This window comes from Natator depressus, chromosome 1 (assembly GCF_965152275.1).
Source record: "Natator depressus isolate rNatDep1 chromosome 1, rNatDep2.hap1, whole genome shotgun sequence".
Classification (NCBI taxonomy): Eukaryota; Metazoa; Chordata; order Testudines; family Cheloniidae; genus Natator; species Natator depressus.
Genome location: NC_134234.1, coordinates 3,832,354 through 3,852,944, shown reverse-complemented (window position 1 = coordinate 3,852,944; position 20,591 = coordinate 3,832,354). Strand labels below are relative to the sequence as shown.

General features: G+C 47.1%; 1 pseudogene; it reads left to right on the top strand.

Annotated features, from left to right (window-relative positions):
- Window positions 1–11,172: 11,172 nt before the first annotated feature.
- On the top strand, window positions 11,173–15,136 carry LOC141974344 (olfactory receptor 52P1-like; annotated as a pseudogene).
- The last annotated feature ends 5,455 nt before the right edge of the window (window positions 15,137–20,591 follow it).

Genomic DNA, 20,591 nt, shown 5'->3' with positions numbered 1-20,591 from the left:
GGAAAGAAGAAACTTTCGAACCTAGGGGGTGGGGAGAAACTTTGTTTGCACTCTCTTTGGTTGTTTGCTCTCTGGACACACAGAGAGAGACCAAGAAGGTTAACCATCTCCTGAAAAGATACTTGAAATGATATCTCTAAAATTACAGAAATTGTAAGTAAAGGCAAGGAAATGCGTTCGATTATTTTTTGTTTTGGCTTGTGAATTTTCTCTACGCTAAGAGGGAGTTTTATTCCTGTTTTTTTGTAACTTTGAAGCTGAGCCCAGAGGGAAATCCTCTGTGTTTTAAAGCTTTTTATTTACCCTGTAAAGTTACCTTCCAACCTGATGTTGCAGATGTGATTCTTTTACTTTTTTTTTTAAATAAAAGTCTTCCTTTAAGAACCTGATTGATTTTCAGTGTCCTAAACACCCACGGGTTTGGTTTGTGCTCACTTTGTAACCAACTGGTTAGTATATTATTCTCAAGCCTTCCCTGAGGGGGTGAACAGGGACTCCAAGTGGACCTTTCTCCTGGATTTTTGTCTAAATCACTTGGTGGTGGCAGCAATACCGTCCAAGGACAAGGAAAGGATTTGTGCCTTGGGGAAGTTTTACCCTAAGCGGGTAGAAATAAGCTTCGGGGGCCTTTCGTGCGGGTCCCAACATCTGTACCCCAGAGTTCAGTGCGGGGAGGGAACCCTGACAGAAGCCGTGCCTGGAGTGGGGCTCAGATGGAAGAGGCTCCCAATCTGATCTCTGTGATCGGCGGCTGAGGTTGGTGGGGGAGAGGAGGAGAAGGAGGAGGAGTGCATGTGCCAGCAGCTCTGTGTCCTGGCTGGAGGCTTGGAGCTTCCCTGCTACCTAGGTTGTGGTGGAGGTGGGCCTGCACTTTCGTTCCCTAAGAGCCCCACACTTGTCCAGGAAAGGACTTGCTCTTTCCCCCGGCACTGCCAGAAGGTAGGGTAGCGCACACTTGGCTCCCCACAGGTGAGCACCCTGCTAACCGGGGACAGTGCACCCTGATCCCATCCCATCCTGGCAGAGAGATGACACACAGTGGGGCACACAGGGTCACATAACCCCCCTCAGTTTTCTGTCAGAGTTTGCCTGCCATGCCCCCCTTCCCTGCGTGACACCTGCAGGGTTTGCCTGCCAGGCCCCGCGCTCCCTGCACAGCACTTGCTGGAGACAGGGACCAGGAGAGGCAAACAGCACATGCAGGAAACAGCTGGGAGCTGCAGGGAGGGGCTGCTGCTTTAACTCCACAGGGAAAGGTAGGGGAGGAACAGCTGCTTTCCCAGCGGGGAACTAAGGGTAAGGAGGAGGCTGCCAGGAGAGGGGTGTGTGTGACTTGAGTGGTTTAAATTCCCCCTCCTCACCCCGTCCACATATGATCAGCAGACAAGGGTCCTCTCTGCTAACTGGCTCAGGAGCTTCACTCACTTGGTCCTGGGGGCTGCCTCCCCAAAGTCAGGAAAGCGGGTGCACAGGAGATAAATGGGTGGGGGATCAGCTCCCCCATGTGCCTCCCTCCCCCATCTCAACAAGAGTGGGAATAAAGGCCACCGTGGTCAGGGGAGTAGCATCCTGAGTCCCTGCGCTGTACCCTGTCCAAGGGATGTTCCCAACGCAGTGGCTCCGGAGGTTTCAAGACAGATTAACCATTAAGAAGGTGCCGTCTGTCTGCTGTGACCGCCTTGAAACCCATCACCCTCTCTTTCAATCCCTGATCACCTATCCCCACCCTCAGGCTTTCTGTAAGGAGCGGTTTCTGTTTCCACCAGTTCTACTTAACAGAATGATGAAGTTCCTTGAGACGAGGTCTTGGCTACGCTGTTGCGCAAACCGCTGTGCACATTTCTATACTGCATGAAGAATAAGGAAACTCCTTTCTTTTACTCGCATCTCTGACTTAATCCCATATCCTGCAAAACTCCTTCATCCAAGACTGCCAGAGCCAGGGTTATGACAACAGTGCAAACATGAAAGAGAAAAACAAGGGTGTACAGGCAAGGATCCTTAATGAAAACGCAAGAGCATTTTTCTTCCCATGTGGATGCAACTTGCTCAATCTTCTTCTCTTCTCCGCCTCTGTTAATTGTTGGAAAATTCTCACAGATCATGCCAATGTCACTGTGAAGCCAGTATGCGAAAGACACTGGGAGTGGAGACTTGACAGCATTAAAGCTGTTCGATGCTAAACAGCTGAAGTCCACGATGCCCTCATCACATTGGCTGAATTGGAGCAAGCAGGAGGAGGCAGTTGCTGCCTGAGAGGAAAGGACAACAACCTCACAACATACAGTCACCACAAAGTGCCTTGGGTGAGTGGACACCGTTCATGCTGTCTTACCCCAGACAGACCTATTGGGATGATCACAGGGAGGTGTTAGGAAGTGGCCCAGGGAGGGCCACCTTACATCGCCGGCGGGAATAATAGGCCAGAGGAGACTAAACCTCCCCTGCGGCACAGCTGCTGCCCCACCACCTCTGAGAGTGTGGACACCTGGGCCGTAGTGGCCCTGCCTGTTCCCCACCCTGAGGTCCCCTCCCGCTTTTCCCCCATAGCTTCACAGCCCCTCTGCCTCTTTCTGTCCCTGCTGCACCCTCTGCTGAGGCCCCTGCCATGCCCTGCTTCTCTCTCAGTCCCTCCTCTCCTCCTCCAAGAGGCCCCAGACGCCTGCCACTTGCTGAATCTCTCCCCTCCTCAGCCCCCTTTCCCCATGCCCCCTTTCCCCCCTCCCCCCCTCCCCCCGCTCACCACTTGCTGAGTCCCTACTCTTTTCTAGGGACAGCAGTAGGAGCAGTCCCACAGCTGGGCCAGGCATAGGAGCCAGACATCCACCAAAGAACAGAGGCATGCAAATGCCATAGGTGACTAAGTGGCACAAAGTCCAAAGAATAGAAGTGAACTAGGGACACTAGAATAAGTAAAGTTGTGTCTCGGTCCAACGACTTTCTCATTTACGTCGGAATATAACAAGACATTTCCATTTTCAGAGTACAGCGAGCCGGCAGATGCAGTGTTCTGCTTTCCTTGCAGACAGTTTCCCGGTAGCTTGAGAGTCCCTGCGTTCACCAAAAATGGTACACAAAACACACAAAATACACAAAAGATACACAAAAATCTGGAAATAAAGGAACGATTTCTAGGCTTTGTTGATTGCTCTGAGCGAGAGGATGCTGGCACCGTCTATCACAACATTGTGTAGCTCTTACAGGTATTGGGTATCGCAAACTTGCCAGTTGTAGCACAGGGTTATGATGGGGCCACTGTCGTGGCAGGTCATGTAAGTGGAGTACAGCAAAATATGCTGCAAGATCACCCCACTGCTCTATCTATACATGGCATGGTTAGTGAATTGCATTTGCTTTTATCTGAGGCATGCAGAGTTAACAGAATAGCTACTTGATTTTTTTAGTGAAACTAGAATTGTCTAGTTTAAATGACAGGAGATGGGCATGCAGATGGAGAAATGCATCTGCTGTAAAAAACTCCGTGAGAACACTTCTCAGCCGTTTGTTGGGACTGTCAGAGCCTCCCTACCGAAGATTCATTGAAGCATTTGGTTTCTTGGAGAACGTGCAGAAAATAGATTTTTGTGTGTGCTTGATGGCTTTTTACTGTGTTCTTAGTATGAGTCACATAGCACAGAAAGCTCAGCAGACGCAAGACATGACCCTTTCTCAGGCCTGCAGTGTACGGCAGGGAACTGTCAAAGCGTTAGAGAATATGCGAAGCAGCGCTAAGTGGGATGCTGTTTGGGAGGAAGCCCAAAAGTTCTGTGAGCTGCCTAGTGTCCCTGTTACCCCGGCACAGAGGAAGAGTCTGCTCACAAACAACCTGGGAAAAACCAGCCGTCCTTGGCTGCTCAGATATTACAAGCACACTGGGACAACGTATTTTCCTGCGTGGGACGCACTGTTTGGTGAATGGAATCACAGGTCTTCATCCCAGTCAATGGAAGGAGCTAAAAGTGTAAAAGATAGATAAATAAATCTAAGGCAAGGGTTTCAAAGTCCCGGGCCGTAGGCCATCTGTGGCCAAACATCAACAAACTGACAGAACTGACGTGTTGCTAGGTGCCTGGCAAAAACACAAAACTCTCTGGCAAGCGAAGAATTGTATAAAGTTGTATGACAGCTTTATTATTTCTAAGAAATTTGAAATAAAAAATACAATATAAACATTTTCTTTTCTGAACATCATCTTCAGTGACATTATTGGCCATTGGGAGGATTTGAGGACTAGAGTTGGTCCTAAGGTAAATCGACTTTGAGACCCCTGGTCTAAGTCTTGGCTCTTCCTCTCCTTTCTGGTGTTTCCGTAGTGCTGAATGATTCAATCAGGTCTGCAAGACTGAATTTGCCCTGACAATCTGAGCTTGTTATCGGAGAATCATTTCTTCACTCCCGGGGGGAGGATCTCAGGCTGAAGTTCTCCAGGGTCCATTTTCTGCTCTTCCCACTGCTCAAGGAGCCAAGGGAATTGTCTGGGAGTCCTGCCAACCTGAGAGTCTGCAGGGACTGTACAGGGGAATGATAAAGGTCGCTGTCCAGCACAGAGAGTGTCAGATATTGGAGATTCATACACTGATTCTTGGGGCTCTGCATTTCTGTCGCCATAAGGAGATTTCCTCTCTGTGCTGAGCAGGATTTTGGTGAGTTACCAGTTTCTGCACTAAAGTTAGAACTAAGGGCTCAAGAAGAGTTCAAGGCTTCAAGTAAAAAAAACCATCTGGACAGGAATTCACCAGCACGGCAACTTGAACCGTTTAGTATTGTCAGAAACGCCAAAGGGTTGACCTGATAAAACTGGAATTATAACTGTACTGGAAATAGTTTAGACAAATATTTGTTTTTAAGAGAAGTTCCTTGTGTCTGACTGTGTCCTTCTATCTGTCTCAGTAGCTTCCTTTTTTTGGTTTATGTGGATTTTCCTCTGGTTCGCTCAAGTTTTCCAATTCAGCAATTTCACTGCACCGTTAAGAAGTGCAGCCAAAGCCTCTGCAGTGGGTATTTGTGTTACCAGAAGGATCACAACAAGAAAAGGCCACACACTAGCCAGATTCTTCTCTCACATTCTGCCTTCACTGGATCACTGCAGATTGACACAGGCCTCCCTGAGAGAAATATCACGGCCCATGTGTTTTGAAATTCCCATCTTTCTTGCCCTGTCTCAGAACACCACATAAACTGCGGGTTTCCTTCAGACTCTTTCAGTGCCTTACAAAACAGTGCTCTCTGTTCCAGGACGTGAAGCCGTGATTTTCACAGTTAGGACCCGAACCTGAAACACTAAGGTGAAATCTCGGTCCCATTGAGTTCAGTGGCAAAACTCCCAACACAACCAGGAGTTCACTCTAAATCCACATGTAGGAACTTAAATAAATGGCCGGATTTACACTGGCCATCACCCTCCAGTGTCTTCAACTGGACTCGTCCTGTGGCCTCTGTGGACGGGTGAGCTTGTTCGGACCAAAGAAGAACTGACAGGATACTTGTTGAAGTCTGAAACTCACAGGCTTAGGGTTGAAAACAATCAGGAGAACAGTTTTTTTGTGGGAGGAGAGAGGTCTGCTCTCTCTCTGCCCCTGCATCTCTGCGTCTGGAGTCCTGAAACGGGGGAAAACTGGGAATGCACATTCTGTCTAATGCACGGACCAAAGAGGCGTCATGAGGGTGGGGGTGTCTCAGACTGTAAGAGAATGTGGACAACGTGGTAGCAGATTGTCTCTGACACCATTCCCCATCCAGACCCTCCTTCCTCCCGTGAGCAGCCCCACTAGAGCCTCAGGAAGGGGTATCTGCATTTCTAACGGGCTGCAATACATTAAAGCTTTGTGTCATTTTGAGGAAGAGTTACTCACATTGGCTCCTTTTAGTCTCCACGTCTCTCTCCCTCCCGCGGGTCCGTCCCTCTCTCCTTCCCTGCACAGGCTGAGCTGCTGCTGAGGTTCCCTTCACCCCCAGAAAGGCAGTTCAGGCTGATCTCCCCCTTTTCCCCGGGGCACGCAGACACTGAGTTTAACCGAATCTGTGGAGATGTTTCTGTGAGCTGTCGCTGTGGGGTCTGGCCCCTGGTTTTGGTCCTGGGTGAGGGGTATCACTGTGTGGCAGGTCTGGAAGTTGTGAGGGTGGGGGGCCTACATGGACAAGCGGGCAGCCCTGAGGGGTCTGGGGGCAGGGAGTGGGACGTACATGGACAGACGGGCAGTGCTGGGAGTTGTGGGGGCGGGGAATGGGGTGTACATGGAGAGGTGGGCACTGGTGGGGTGTATGGGGATGGGGAGTGGGGTGTACACAGAGAGATGGGCAGCCCTGGAGGTTGTGGTGCAGGGAGCGGGGTGTACATAGTGAAGCAGCAGCGCTGGGGGTTGTGAGGGCAGGGAGCGGGGTGTACACAGACAGGCAGGCAGCGCTGCTGAAATTACATTTTTCGTTGTGATTGGTGGTCAAAGGCCAGCGCTGGGACCTTTCCTGGCCCCGAGTGCAGGTGGGCGGCTCTCAGGGTCTCTTTCCCCTGGCGAACCACAGAACTGCAGCCTGGGTGTCACAATCTTCACTCAGTGGGTTTCCAGTTGTTGTGGTTGAATGTTATTTACGTAACATCAGGCATTTCACCTGTGGAGAGAACCATTGATCTTAGCTCCTCAGCTGGTTCTATCTCCCAGCATATTCTCACCCCCTGTCTGTACTCTCCTTCCCCATCCCAGGCTACCCCGATTCCAACTGCACCCTGGTCGCTGTGCTTAGATGCTGGGTTGTGTGTGTCTTCTCCCCGTGTGGTGTTCCAGCTCTGCGCAGACAGCTGGCACGGCAGACCTCGAGCGAACCGCCCAATGACCACAAGATCTGCTAAGGTACCACGGCACCCGGCCAGGTTTATTGTCGAAAATTCATGGTACTAGTATCCCACAGACTCTACTGGACCACTAATACATGAATGCCCATAACAATGGACCAGCGCAGTAAATGGCAGGACTTTACCTTCCCCCCAGGCTAGACAAAGACACTCCCTCTGAGATACATCTGTGTACCCCGATACAAACAAGTTACGTACTGCCCCTCTGCAGACTCAGTTACTGCCCCCTGATGTGGCTCGTTATCACCCGTCTCTTTGTACATGTTGGTTCGATCAAGACATTTTCATTACGTCCTGTCATCCTGACCTTATCTTTTAGGAGGGGTCAGTGTCTTCCTGTTATTCTCGGGGAATGTTTTTGAATCATCCTCGATATTCGGATGGTCTGGTACCACGTGATATCGGGATGTGTTTGCGTGAGTGCTCTGTGCCTAGCACTTCTTCGGAACGTGTATTTCTGCAGTATCAGCCCTGTTCTTGCCAGATTTTGTGAGCAGGGCCTGCCTCATGCTCACAGCTTGTCTTGGCTTTTTATCAATACAGCTTTGACTACTACTTTAGCCCAGGCCTCAGGCCTCACACCAGGCCTCTGATACAAGGGCTTATGTCTCAGGCTCTCTTCCTACGACTTCCCCCACTTTTTTTCTTTTTCTGGGGAGGATTTTTACCCATCATGTCGGAAAAGCATAATGCATGTGTTGCCGGCACCCAGTGCCGAGAGGCTGAACAACAGCTTGAGTTGTTTCGTTACCCAGTGTGCTACACCCAATAATCACAACGGGGTGGAGAAGCAGAAAAGTTTATTTGAAGCTTCAAATAGGTATAGGGAGATTTGAATCTCAAATCCTGTACTCAGTGCAGGAAGTTACACAGGCTTTTATACTTCCTTTTTTCCCAGCATACTTATCCAATAGCAAGCTGCCCCAAGTATCCATATAGCCAGCCAATCCAGTTCCCAGCTAGTTCCCTGGTTCTTTGTATCATTTGTTAACCTATACATAAAGCTGCTTTATTCAGCATTGTTCTTCCATATCTGCCCTGTGTGGCCTTGCTTAGTTTCAGGCAGTCTGACTCTGCAGCATATTGTTGCAGATCCTCAGCATAACTGCTGTGAGTGCCTCCAGGCGGGGGGGGCAAGGACACTTGGGCCTAGTGCGCAGAGCTGCTGCGAGTGCCTCCAGGCGGGAGGGGGGGGCCAAGGACACCTGGGCCTAGTGCGAGGGGGCTTCATCGACACTCGTGGTCTTCCATCCCCTCGAGTTACCTAGTGGCCATGCCCCAGTGTCCCCAACACATGGACTGAGGATGACCCACTGGGTTAAACACTGTTATGTGGCCACCTTATTTTCCCATCCACACATTTATGCCCCATCTGTCCCTTTGTCTGCACATTCCCTCGTACAACTAATGGACAGATTTTATTTTCCAATTGTTTTTAGTCCCTCACACTGGATGTGGGAATCTTAGCCCCGGGACCATGACTGAGGAATGTAGTTTTATGTTTGAGCTTTGGGCGCACTTTTAGATAATTAACATGTATGGATAGTGTGGATACGGTGCATATATTTCTATGTTACATATGGGTGTGTATGCATCGTATGTATGCGTACGTGTGACAGCACTTTGTATCCAAGCATAACAACCCTTTTCCAGTCTGGGTGGTGTAGTTTGGCTCTTGTGGTTACTGCAGAGAGCAACACATTCCTCTTAGGGCAATTACAGTTACCACTTGTATTATTATGGTAGTAGGACGAGTGTTCTGAAATACTGGGATAGGCATTGTTGTAGTGTGCCCCACAGTGCTTTGTGTAGGAGAAGTGAAACAGAAATGTAGAGTAGTGACATTACAAATGAGGCCTTTATATATATATATATATATGTCTTGTAATTAGTTACTACACAGTACTGTCTATTCATGTTATAGGTTACCCTTACTGCTGGTTGTTACCCTCTGGTAAACTTTCCTGGGCAGGAAACAGGAGCGGCTAGCTTCTCTGGTCCATGGGTTGCATTGTTCTGTGGTACACCAGTAGCTGACATAGATCCAGTTGTTTCTTATGGATGCTGTTTTTCAGATAATCCTAACACAGCAATATTTAATAAATTGGTTACTGTCCATTCAGTAGCTTTAGTGTTGGTACCCAGATACCGAACAAGATTGTTTTGAATAACATGTGCCTTACTTAGGACACAGTGTCACTGACCCCAAAGCGTGACTGGTACTAGCAGGGAATTTGTTTACCCAATTTGTAATGACCATGTAACTTACTTTTTTTACCAATTTGTTTTTCCATGCCTTCATGTTGTTTGCTGCCATTCGTTTGTTGATTTTTACTTGTGTGTTGGTTAAAGAGTTTAGCAATGTTACGCACATTGCAAATGATGTACAGCAATAACCCAGTTGCTTTTACATAGTCGCCAAGTTTAACTTAGCTGACAGTAGTTTCTAGCTGATAGCCAACTTCATTGTGCATATATGGTAGGTTCTCTTCCTACTACAGTTGCCAGTGTCTTCTCTATGACCCTGAGTCCCACAATCTCCGAACCGCCCCACACTCCCCACCGCTCTTCCTGTGCAGGGGGTGAGGTGCCTCCTGTCACACCTGCTCCCTTGGCTGGGGGCAGATCAGTGACTGTCTCTCACTGGTGATAAATATCATAGAGAGAAAGGCAAATGCCCGGGCACTTGTGATCCTGCTCTTGTTACACCCATACCCACTGTTTGTGGCTCTGGGGACTGCTACACAGGAACGCAAGCTGAGAAGTTTCCACATTATATCATAAGAGTGGACAACTCTGGGACATGTGAGGGCCTAGATAAATTCAGCTGGCACGTGCAGGAATCACTGGTAGCTGCCTGAAACAGTGGGCCACCACAACACAGATGTTAAATCCAGGACTCTCTGCAATCATTTGTTAGCTGTTAGCCATTCACAGTGACACTGGTACGTTCATTCCTCAGTGCGGAGATTTTATGCGGTCAAGTCATTTTTTTTCTCACTTAAATCGTTCATCCATGCAGCGTGTCACTGGATCCTTCAGCCTCATGAAACACACAACTAGAGTAATATTTTCAAGGTATCACAGTCACATGAGACTTTCTCCCCATTGGGCTAAATTTACCATGGTCATGAACAGAAAAAATGCCTTCAGTCAGCTCAGGCAGGAGCTTACAAGCAACATGCCTCCAGCTGACTCCTGGGGACGTGTTCATAGATTCCCGGGCCAGAGGGGACCATTGTGATCTTCTCGTCTGACTTTCTGTAGGGCAGCATTTTTCAAAGTTCAGGTCGTGACCCAGTACTGGGTCGAAGCATGTAAGGCACTGGGTCGCTGTTAAAAGTCCTGTCGCCTAGTGCCTACCTGCACCGACACTGCGCTGTGCCCCGAAAGTGGCCAGCAGTGGGTCCGGCTTCTAGACAGAGGGGCCACAGGGCTCCGCATGCTGCCCCTACCCCGAGCACCAACTCCGCACCCCCATTGGCCGGTACCTGGCCAATGGGAGCTCAGGGGGTGGAGCTTGCGCCCCTCTGCCTAGGAGCCGGACCTGCTGCTGGCCACTTCAGGTGCAGTGTGGTCCATGGTGCCAGAACAGATGGGAAGCCTGACTCTGCACCCCAACTGTGCCGCTGATGGGGAGCCGCAGGAGGGGAGTCCGCACCCTAATCCCCTGCCCCAGCCCTGAGCCCCTCTCCCAAACCCAGAACCCCTTCCTGTACCCCAAAGCCCTCATCCTCAGCCCCACCCCAGAACCTGCACCCCCAGCCCTGACCCCCTCCTGCACCCCAATCCCCTGTCCCAGCCCAGAGCCCCTGCCTGCACCCCAATCTCCTCATCCCTAGCTCTGTTGGGTTGCAGGCATCAACGATTTTCTTCAACTGGGTCCCCAGAAAAATAATTTGAAAGCCACTGCTGTAGAGCACACACCAGAGAATTTCCCTAAAATAATTCCCAGAGCAGAGCTTGCAGAGAAACATCCAACCTGGATTTAAAAATTCTCAGTGATGGAGAATCTGCCATGACCCTTGGTAAATTGTCCCAATGGCTAATTACTCTCACCGTTTAAAAAATGTACACCTTCTTTCTAGTCAAAATTTGTTTAACTTCAACTTCCAGCCATTGTATCATGCTACACCTCTGTATGCCAGACAGAAAAGCCTACAGTTAACTAGTTGTTCCCCATGTAGGTACTTAGAGACTGTTATCAAGTCATCCCATAACCAAATTTGTTAAATCAAATAGATCGAGCTCCTTGAGTCTATTACTATACAGCAAGATTTGTTATCTTTTAATAATTCTTGTCACTCTTCTCTGAACCCTCTACAATGTACCAACATCCATCTTTCATCGTGGACACCAGAACTGGACACAGGATTCCAGCAGCAGTCGCACCAGTGCCAAATACAGAGGTAAAACAACTTCTCTACCTCTCCTTGAGATTCCTCTCGTTATCATCCCAGGATCTCATTAGCTATTCTGGCCACAGGATCACACTGGGAGCTCATGTTTAGCTAATTATCCCTTCATGCCCCCAAATATTGTTCAGAGTCACTGCTTCCTATGCTAGAGTCCCCCATCGCGGAATCATCTCCTACATTCTTTGTTCCTAGATGCAGATATCTACACAGCTATATTAGAACACACATTGTTTGCTATGATCCAGTTTACCAACCAATCAAGATTGCTCTGAATTAGTGACCTGTCCTCTTCATTATTTATGATCCCCCATTTTTTTGCATCATTCGCAAACTTTATCAGTATTCAGGCATGAGAAGGGTAAGCGGCTGAGTTGCTGAAACGTGTTGCTGCTTACACATATCAGTGAACAACTGTAACTTATTGTGACGGGATCCCCGGGGTGCAGCCTGGAACCACGGGACCGTTGTGCCCCGTAAACTCTCCAGCCTGGGCTGTCTCTCACAATGCTTTGCTAATGACAAGCAGCAACCCCTCCAGGCACTGTGATCACTCAGCACAACTGCATGTGGACCCCACACCCAGCTACATTGCATGATTGCTCCCAGAGCCACTCATGAATCACACAGAGAAAGGCACCAGAGCCAAACCCCTCCAGCTCCCACACTGTACCCCAGGAATATACCGTCTGTTAGGGGGCTTATTCCTTCACCCACTCACTTCCCTGGTCCTTCTCGCATGAACAGAGAGCAACAATACCCGAAGTCCAAAGGTGCAAACAATTCGATGTTTATTGGGGTGAACTTCCAGCAAGCATGATTCCAGTTTCCTTCCTTAGTATCCTCCTTCCCAGCTCTGACACCACAGAGCCTTACACCTGTGTCCCTGTTCCCATTTCTCCCTTTAACCAAACAGGATTCCAGTTTCCTTACTCCCATTCCCTGTTCCCATTTCCCCCTTTAGCAAAACATGGTTCCAATTTCCTTACCCTCATTCCCTGTTCCCATTTCCCCCTTTACACACACCCACCCCCTCCCACCAAGGCCCCCCCACTTCCTCATTGACTACAGATTATATAGTAAAACTTGAGTTCGGCTTAGCTATACCTTAACCAATCATTTTCCTGAAATTTAACTAACCAATCCTAACATATTGTAACATGATTACGTAACCAATTATATCCCACCACCTTAATTAGTTTACACCCAGCAAAATTAATTATACAGCAGACAGGAACAATCACAGAACCAGACAGAGATTATACAGACAAACAATAGCAAAGTGGGAACTATAATGACAAAACAATACAGAAGTGAGGATTTCACATCCCAGTATTGATAAGTGAGTTCTTGCCAGACAGGATGCTGTTTCCTTTTACATCTTCTAGGCACTTCCCTTTCTCTGGAGGAGATAGGCATTATCAGGACAGGATTGTATTCCTAACAGCCCAATAGCACCTTCTTTCAATGTGACTAGTTTGGAATGTGAGGATGTGACCGGTCACTTCCCAGCTTATGGCTGCCTCTGCTGCTTAGCCAAAGGCCTTAGCCTAAGCACAGGGCCTCAGACTGTCACAGTAAGAGAAGGCCCTTACACCAGCAGACAGTGATTTTGATTCTTTCTTTTATACTTCTAGAACTAGCGAAGTGATAAGAATACCCCTAAATTCTTAAAGTACAGACCTTTACAGACAGGCCTGAATACCTATATCCTAACACCGTCTTGCATGCTCAAGACAAACAATGCAGATTTGTTAATTGGTTCAGCACTTCATCAATGGAAAGTGCATATACACCAGCCTTTGTAAACCTGAGCAGGCTTACCACACACTTCAGGAAAACTCACTGGTAAAGATAAACAGTAAAACAAGTTTGTTGACTACAAATGATAGTTTTTAAGTGATATTAAGTGATAGGCAAAAAGCCAGAGTTAGTTACCAAAATAAAATAAAATATAAGCATAGAGTCTAAACCCTCAACCCTATTAGACTGGGGAATATCTAGATTAAGCATTTTTTCTCATCCCACTGGATATTGCAGTTCATAATACAAAGGTTTCACCCTTGAAACTTGGGCCAGACTCCTCTGCTGTAATTCCTCAGTCTAATTGAGCATTGAGTGATGAAAGCACTCTTTTTTATCAAGTTTTGAATTTTCCAATTTTCAGTATAATTGAATGTCCTCTTGATTGTGTGTTATGGGACAGGGACAACACATTGTCCATCTACTCTTGACCAGTCAGTATTTTATAGACTTTTCTCCTATCCCCTCCTATTCATCTCCTTTGTAAGGTAACAATCCCAGTCTTTTAAGCCTCTCTCCAAATGAGAGTTTCCCTGGATCCTTGATCATTCTCGTTGTCCTTGCCTGAACCTCTCTAGTTCTGCAATACCTTGTGTGAGAAGGGTGCTCAGTATTACACAGAGGATCCTAGAGGAGGGTGAAACATTGACTGACTGATCCCATGGCATTGTATTTACTGTAGGATTCCCCATCACACTTCTTCTGGATTCCAACATTTTCCTTAGTTTCTGTCCATACTTGCACTGTGAACAAAGTTTCACAGAGTGGTGTACTGTGATGCCCAGATCCCTCTCCTGAGTTCCTACAGTTAAATTAGAACCTTGTAAGACATTTGAGCAGTTCAAGTTTTTCTCTACAATGGGCACACATATTGCAGTTACTGACATCAAAGTTCATCTGACTTGGTTAGCTCCCTCTGAGGACTTTTCTGGACTTGACTATGACCTAAATAATGTGGTGCCATGTGTAAACGTTGCCACCTTACTGCTCACCTCCCCTTCCCAGATTCTTAATAATTATGAAATATTTACTGTACTACTTGTTACAACATGTGTAATCCCCATTGCTGTGCTTCCCTCCCTTTGCAGACACCTTGACCATTTCTGAGCCTGATAGACGCATCGACCACCTCATGGCAGCTTTCAACCTCACCCCCTCTGACCCTTCAACATTCATCCTAATGGGCATCCCTGGCCTGGAAGCCGCCCATGTCCTAATTTCCATCCCTTTGTCTATGTTCTACATTATCAGCCTGTTGGGAAATTTCACTGTTCTGTATGTTGTAGGGAAAGAGCAGACCCTGCACAAGCCGATGTACCTGCTGATCTGCATGCTGGCGCTCACAGACATCGGCACATCTACCTCTGTCATGCCGAAAGCCCTGTGTATATTTTGGTTCAATTTGAAAGGCATTACTGTGGGTGGCTGCCTCACCCAGATGTTCTTCCTTCATGCCGTTTCTGTTATGCACTCAGCCGTCCTCGTGACAATGGCCTTCGATCGCTACATTGCCATATGTAACCCTCTGAGATATGCCACCATCCTCACCAATGCACAAATAGCTAAGCTAGGGCTCGTGGGTTTGATAAGAGCTGTTGTCTTCATTCTACCTGCGCCCCTGCTCCTGAGCAGGCAGCCATTCTGTGCCAACCGCATTATCCCCCACACGCACTGCGACCACATAGCTGTGGCAAAGATGTCGTGTGGGGACATCACAGTCAACAGGACTTACTGCTTGGTGATATTGTTTGTAATCATGGGGTTAGACCTGACACTCATTGCCCTGTCCTATGGTCTTATCATTAAGGCCGTCCTCAGAATCTCCCATAAGGAAGCCCACCAGAAAGCTCTCAATACCTGCACAGGCCACATCTGTGTGATGCTGACATCTTATACTCCCTTGCTCTTCTCTAGCCTGACATATGAGTTCGGTCAGGGTATTGCTCCCCATGTTCACATCATCTTGGCCAATCTCTATTTCCTCATTCCCCCCATGCTCAACCCTATCATTTATGGGGTCAAAACCAAAGAGCTTCGTGACAAAGTGGTCAAATACATCTGCAGAATGTGATCACCAGGAGCCATTGACTTTAATCCTGTCTGACAAGAGGGGAAAAGGAGATCTCCTCATTAATCAAGAGTACTCTGCCCCAGTTTGGCTGAGCTCAGGATTGTGGGAAAGTTCACAGTCTAAGAAGTTCCTCACACTGAATGTCTTATCACTCCATCACCAAGCACTGCTGTCATAGATATAAAGGGAAGGGTAAACACCTTTAAAATCCCTCCTGGCCAGAGGAAAAACCCTTTCACCTGTAAAGGGTTAAGAAGCTAGGATAACCTCGCTGGCACCTGACCAAAATGACCAATGAGGAGACAAGATACTTTCAAAAGCTGGGGGGAAGGAGAAACAAAGCCTCTCTCTCTGTCTGTGTGATGCTTTTGCCGGGGACAGAACAGGAATGGAGTCTTAGAACTTAGTAAGTAATCTAGCTAGATCTGCGTTAGATTCTGATTTCTTTAAATGGCAGAGAAAATAAGCTGTGCTGAATGGACTGGATATTCCTGTTTTTGTGTCTTTGTGTAACTTAAGGTTTTGCCTAGAGGGATTCTCTATGTTTTGAATCTAATTACCCTGTAAGGTATTTACCATCCTGATTTTACAGAGGTGATTCTTTTTACTTTTTCTTTTATTAAAATTCTTCTTTTAAGAAACAGAATGCTTTTTCATTGTTCTTAAGATCCAAGGGTTTGGGTCTGTGGTCACCTATGCAGATTGGTGAAGATTTTTATCAAGCCTTCCCCAGGAAGTGGGGTGCAAGAGTTGGGAGTATTTTGGGGGGAAAGACGTTTCCAAACGGACTCTTTCCAAATTATATCCCTGTTAGACGTTTGGTGGTGGCAGCGAAAGTCCAAGGGCGAAAGGTAAAATAGTTTGTACCTTGGGGAAGTTTTAACCTAAGCTGGTAAAAGTAAGCTTAGGAGGTTTTCATGCAGGTCCCCACATCTGTACCCTAGAGTTCAGAGTGGGGAACGAACTTTGACAACTGCTCTCTCAGTTGCTGAGTTCCCTCTATCTGACCATCACCTGAACTCTTTCAGTGTCACCTGTCAGCCCCCAACCCTAGACACCCTCTCATTCAGACTTTCCATGACTTCCAGACCACAAGAAGATACTGCAGCTTTCTGAAGTAAGGTGGTTTTCCATTAGTCCATGTGTGATAAATGGAAGCTACACTTTCTGATAGCCAAGATAAATAAACAAACTATAAATGCTGAACTTCTTTATCATATGTGCAGTGATCTGGAGAACAAAATTTACCGGATTTTTGTAGGTCAAATACTTCAGGAAGCCTGGATAATAAACAAAGTGTTTCAGTTTGAAAGTGCTAATACAGAAAAACTGCTGCAGGAATTGAGGACATTTTACTAAAGCTTATTGGTGAGAGTTATGAAACTGTGTTAAACTACAACATCACCTTTGTGTCAAATTACCTACCACTTTGCGCAGTCTATTTTGGAGTCACTTTCAGGTGGACCTTTCAGAACACACACTACCCATTCCTGATGTCAAGAGTAGGTGTTAAGATTTCATCTTGGAGTTTGTGAAACAGATGAAATGGGGATGGCCACCAAACATCCAGGTGATTGAATCACTTGCAGTACTAAGTCTTTCATGAGCTAGATTAGGCAATCTCTCATTTTTGCCATTGTTTTGTGGAGACCTTGGACAGTTGGAGCAGCAGTGGAGAGTTTTGCTTATGGTCACTGGCCTCATACTCAGGACAATCAAGCTGAGTATGGTTGGGTTGAAGTTCTCGAACACACGGATGCCGCTGAGGACAAAGACTTTAGTGAACTTTGCTTATTTGCTCTTTTGTTGCTGCCACTACCTTTTAGCAATGCTGCAACTGAAAGATTGCTTTCTCAAATGGACTTGATAAAAACAAAACTGTGCAACAAGATGCAAAAGGAACTTTTAGAAAACTTCTTTCATCTTAGGGTGTATATTGTTGACCTGAATTTATGGGCTACTTTAATTACGGTTTGCCAATGATCTGATCAGAAGATATTCAGGTTCTCGTCCCAATTCAGGCTACAGGGAGAAAACTCAGAGTTCAACGACACGAGCAGACCCTCGGGTTGTGTGTGGCAAGGAGACTTATACTGAGGACAATACCAGAATGTTAAGATCTTTATTAAAATGAATGAAAAAATAATCAAAGATATAAAACACAGAGTCACAAAGAAGTAACACAATTCTATGACCCCTGGTGGTAACATCCCTATTCTAAAAGATGACTTAAACTAGCATGCTTCCATGTTCATCCTTATAAAATGATTGTGTGGTCTCCAATGAAAAGTTTGTCAGGAAGGCCAAATCACAGCTAGAGTTGCAGCTAGCAAGAGATGTTAAGAGTAACAAGAAGGGTTGCTTCAGGTATGTTAGCAACAAGAAGAAAGTCAAGGAAAGTGTGGGTCCCTTACTGAATGAGGGAGACAACCTAGTGACAGAGGATGTGGAAAAAGCTAATGTACTCAATGCTTTTTTTGCCTCTGTCTTCACGAACAAGGTCAGCTCCCAGACTGCTTCACTGGGCAGCACAGCATGGGGAGGAGGTGACCAGCCCTCTGTGGAGAAAGAAGTGGTTCGGGACTGTTTAGAAAAGCCGGACGAGCACAAGTCCATGGGGCCGGATGCGTTGCATCCGAGAGTGCTAAAGGAGTTGGCAGATGTGATTGCAGAGCCATTGGCCATTACCTTTGAAAACTCATGGCGATCGGGGGAGGTCCCGGATGACTGGGAAAAGGCTAATGGAGTGCCCATCTTTAAAAAAGGGAAGAAGGAGGATCCGGGGAACTACAGGCCAGTCAGCCTCACCTCAGTCCATAGAAAAATCATGGAGCACGTCCTCAAGGAATCAATTCTGAAGCACTTAGAGGAGAGGAAAGTGATCAGGAACAGTCAGCATGGATTCACCAAGGGCAAGTCATGCCTGACTAATCTAATTGCCTTGTATGATGAGATAACTGGCTCTGTAGATGAGGGGAAAGCCATGGATGTGTTATTCCTTGATTTTAGCAAAGCTTTTGATATGGTCTCCCACAGTATTCTTGCCAGCAAGTTAAAGAAGTATGGGATGGATGAATGGACTATAAGGTGCATAGAAAGCTGGCTAGATTGTCAGGCTCAATGGGTAGTGATCAATGGCTCCATGTCTAGTTGGCAGCCGGTATCAAGCGGAGTGCCCCAAGGGTCGGTCCTGGGGCCGGTTTTGTTCAATATCTTAATTAATGATCTGGAGGATGGTGTGGATTACACCCTCAGCAACTTTGCAGATGCCACTAAATTGGGAGGAGTGGTAGATACGCTGGAGGGAAGGGATAGGAAACAGAGGGACCTAGACAAATTAGAGGATTGGGTCAAAAGAAATCTGATGAGGTTCAACAGGGACAAATGCAGAGTCCTGCACTTAGGACGGAAGAATCCCATGCACCGCTACAGACTAGGGACTGAATGGCTAGGCAGCAAATCGGCAGAAAAGGACCTAAGGGTTATAGTGGACGAGAAGCTGGATATGAGTCAACAGTGTGCCCTTGTTGCCAAGGAGGCTAACGGCATTCTGGGCTGTATAAGGAGGGGCATTGCCAGCAGATCGAGGGATGTGATCATTCTCCTCTATTTGACAATGGTGAGGCCTCATCTGAAGTACTGTGTCCAGTTTTGGTCCCCATACTAGAAGAAGGATGTGGGAAAATTGGAAAGAGTCCAGCGCAGGGCAATAAAAATTATTAGGGTGCTGGAGCACATGACTTATAAGGAGAGGCTGAAGGAACTGGGATTGTTTAGTCTGCAGAACAGAAGAATAGGGACTTGAAAGCTACTTTCAACTACCTGAAAGGGGGTTCCAAAGAGGATGGATCTAGATTGTTCTCAGTGGTGGCAGATGACAGAACAAGGAGTGATGGTCTCAAGTTGCAGTGGGGGAGGTCTAGGTTGGATATTAGGAAAAACTTTTTCAGTAGGAGGGTGGTGAAGCACTGGAATCGGTTACCTAGGGAGGTGGTGGAATCTCCTTCCTTAGAGGTTTTTAAGGTGAGGCTTGAAAAAGCCCTGGCTGGGATGATTTATTTGGGGATTGGTCCTGCTTTCAGCAGTGGGTTGGACCAGATGACCTCCTGAGGTCCCTTCCAACCCTGATAGTCTGTGATTCTATGATGATTCTATGATTCTGGGTGTCTTTGGAAGGCTCTCGATGCACTGAGCATTGTTGTTTTAGTGGTGTTATAGCAATTGTTGTTACAATAATGTTATTGATATTGAAAAAATATTGAATCTATTTCCCTAAAGTTAAGTATCCTCACACCTTCTTGTCAACTGTCTAAATGGGCCATCTTGATTATCACTACAAACGTTTTTTTACTCCTGCTGATAATAGCTCATCTTAACTAATTAGCCTCTCACAGTTTGTATGGCAACTTCCAACTTCCCTGTATGTATATATATTTCTTCTTACTATATGTTCCATTCTATGCATCTGATGAAGTGGGCTGTAGCCCATGAAAGCTTATGCTCTAATAAATTTGTTAGTCTCTAAGGTCCTCCAGTAATGTTACAGTAATGTTATAGGTTGTAATTTCATGTATATAGTTATGAGGCTGAAAATGTGTCCTCATGGCTTAAAACAGGCCCAGGCAAAACTCTCCAGGAGCGGGGGGCTCCCCTAAATTGTGCCTTGCCCAGATGGTCTCCCTCTGCTCCGGGGCTGGGATGGGAGCTACTTTAGCCTGAGAAGGAGCTTGCTCACAGGTTGAAGGCAGCCTTGGCTGAACAGGGGCTGCTGTGGGTTAATGACCCAGCACCCCCTGCCCCAGCCCTGAAGTAACTGGACACTGACAGATCTCCTTTTTGACCATACTTTCTGATTGAAAACCGGATACCTGGCAACCCTAAATGGCACCCAGAAGCCAAAAGCCAGCCTGTCCTGGTAAAACCCAGACAGGTGGAAACCCTATTAACTCAGGTTTCTCTGTATGAACCATCTGTATCCTTATGTCTTTGGGCTTTTCCTGTACTCTTCACTCACACTCCTTGTGCTAAGGGGCATGACGCTGGGACAGAGGCATCTATCTATAAATAAGTTGGTCATTAAAGACTATCAGGACTAACAAGATCTTGCCTGGACAGAAGAAAGCAGTACCAGCATTCCCTACACAAAATCCAGTTTTCTCCAGCATCTCTGCAGAGGAGAGGGCGTGGAAGGAATGGAACCTCCCCAGAAAAGGGGACAGAGAGACGAAGGGTTGGTCCAGCCCTTTAAAAACACAGAGACTGGATGAGCCAGAAGAAGCTGGAGGAGGAGAGAGGCGCAAGGGCGGCAGAGGGGACTCTTGGGTTGCAGGGCTCTGGCTGCAGCAGAGACAGACTGCAGCTACAGGGGAAGCCAGGAATTGCAGGGGTGGCCTCTGAACACCCCAGGGGGCTCTGACCAAATCTCAAAGAGTGCTCCAGGGCGGTGAGGACACTG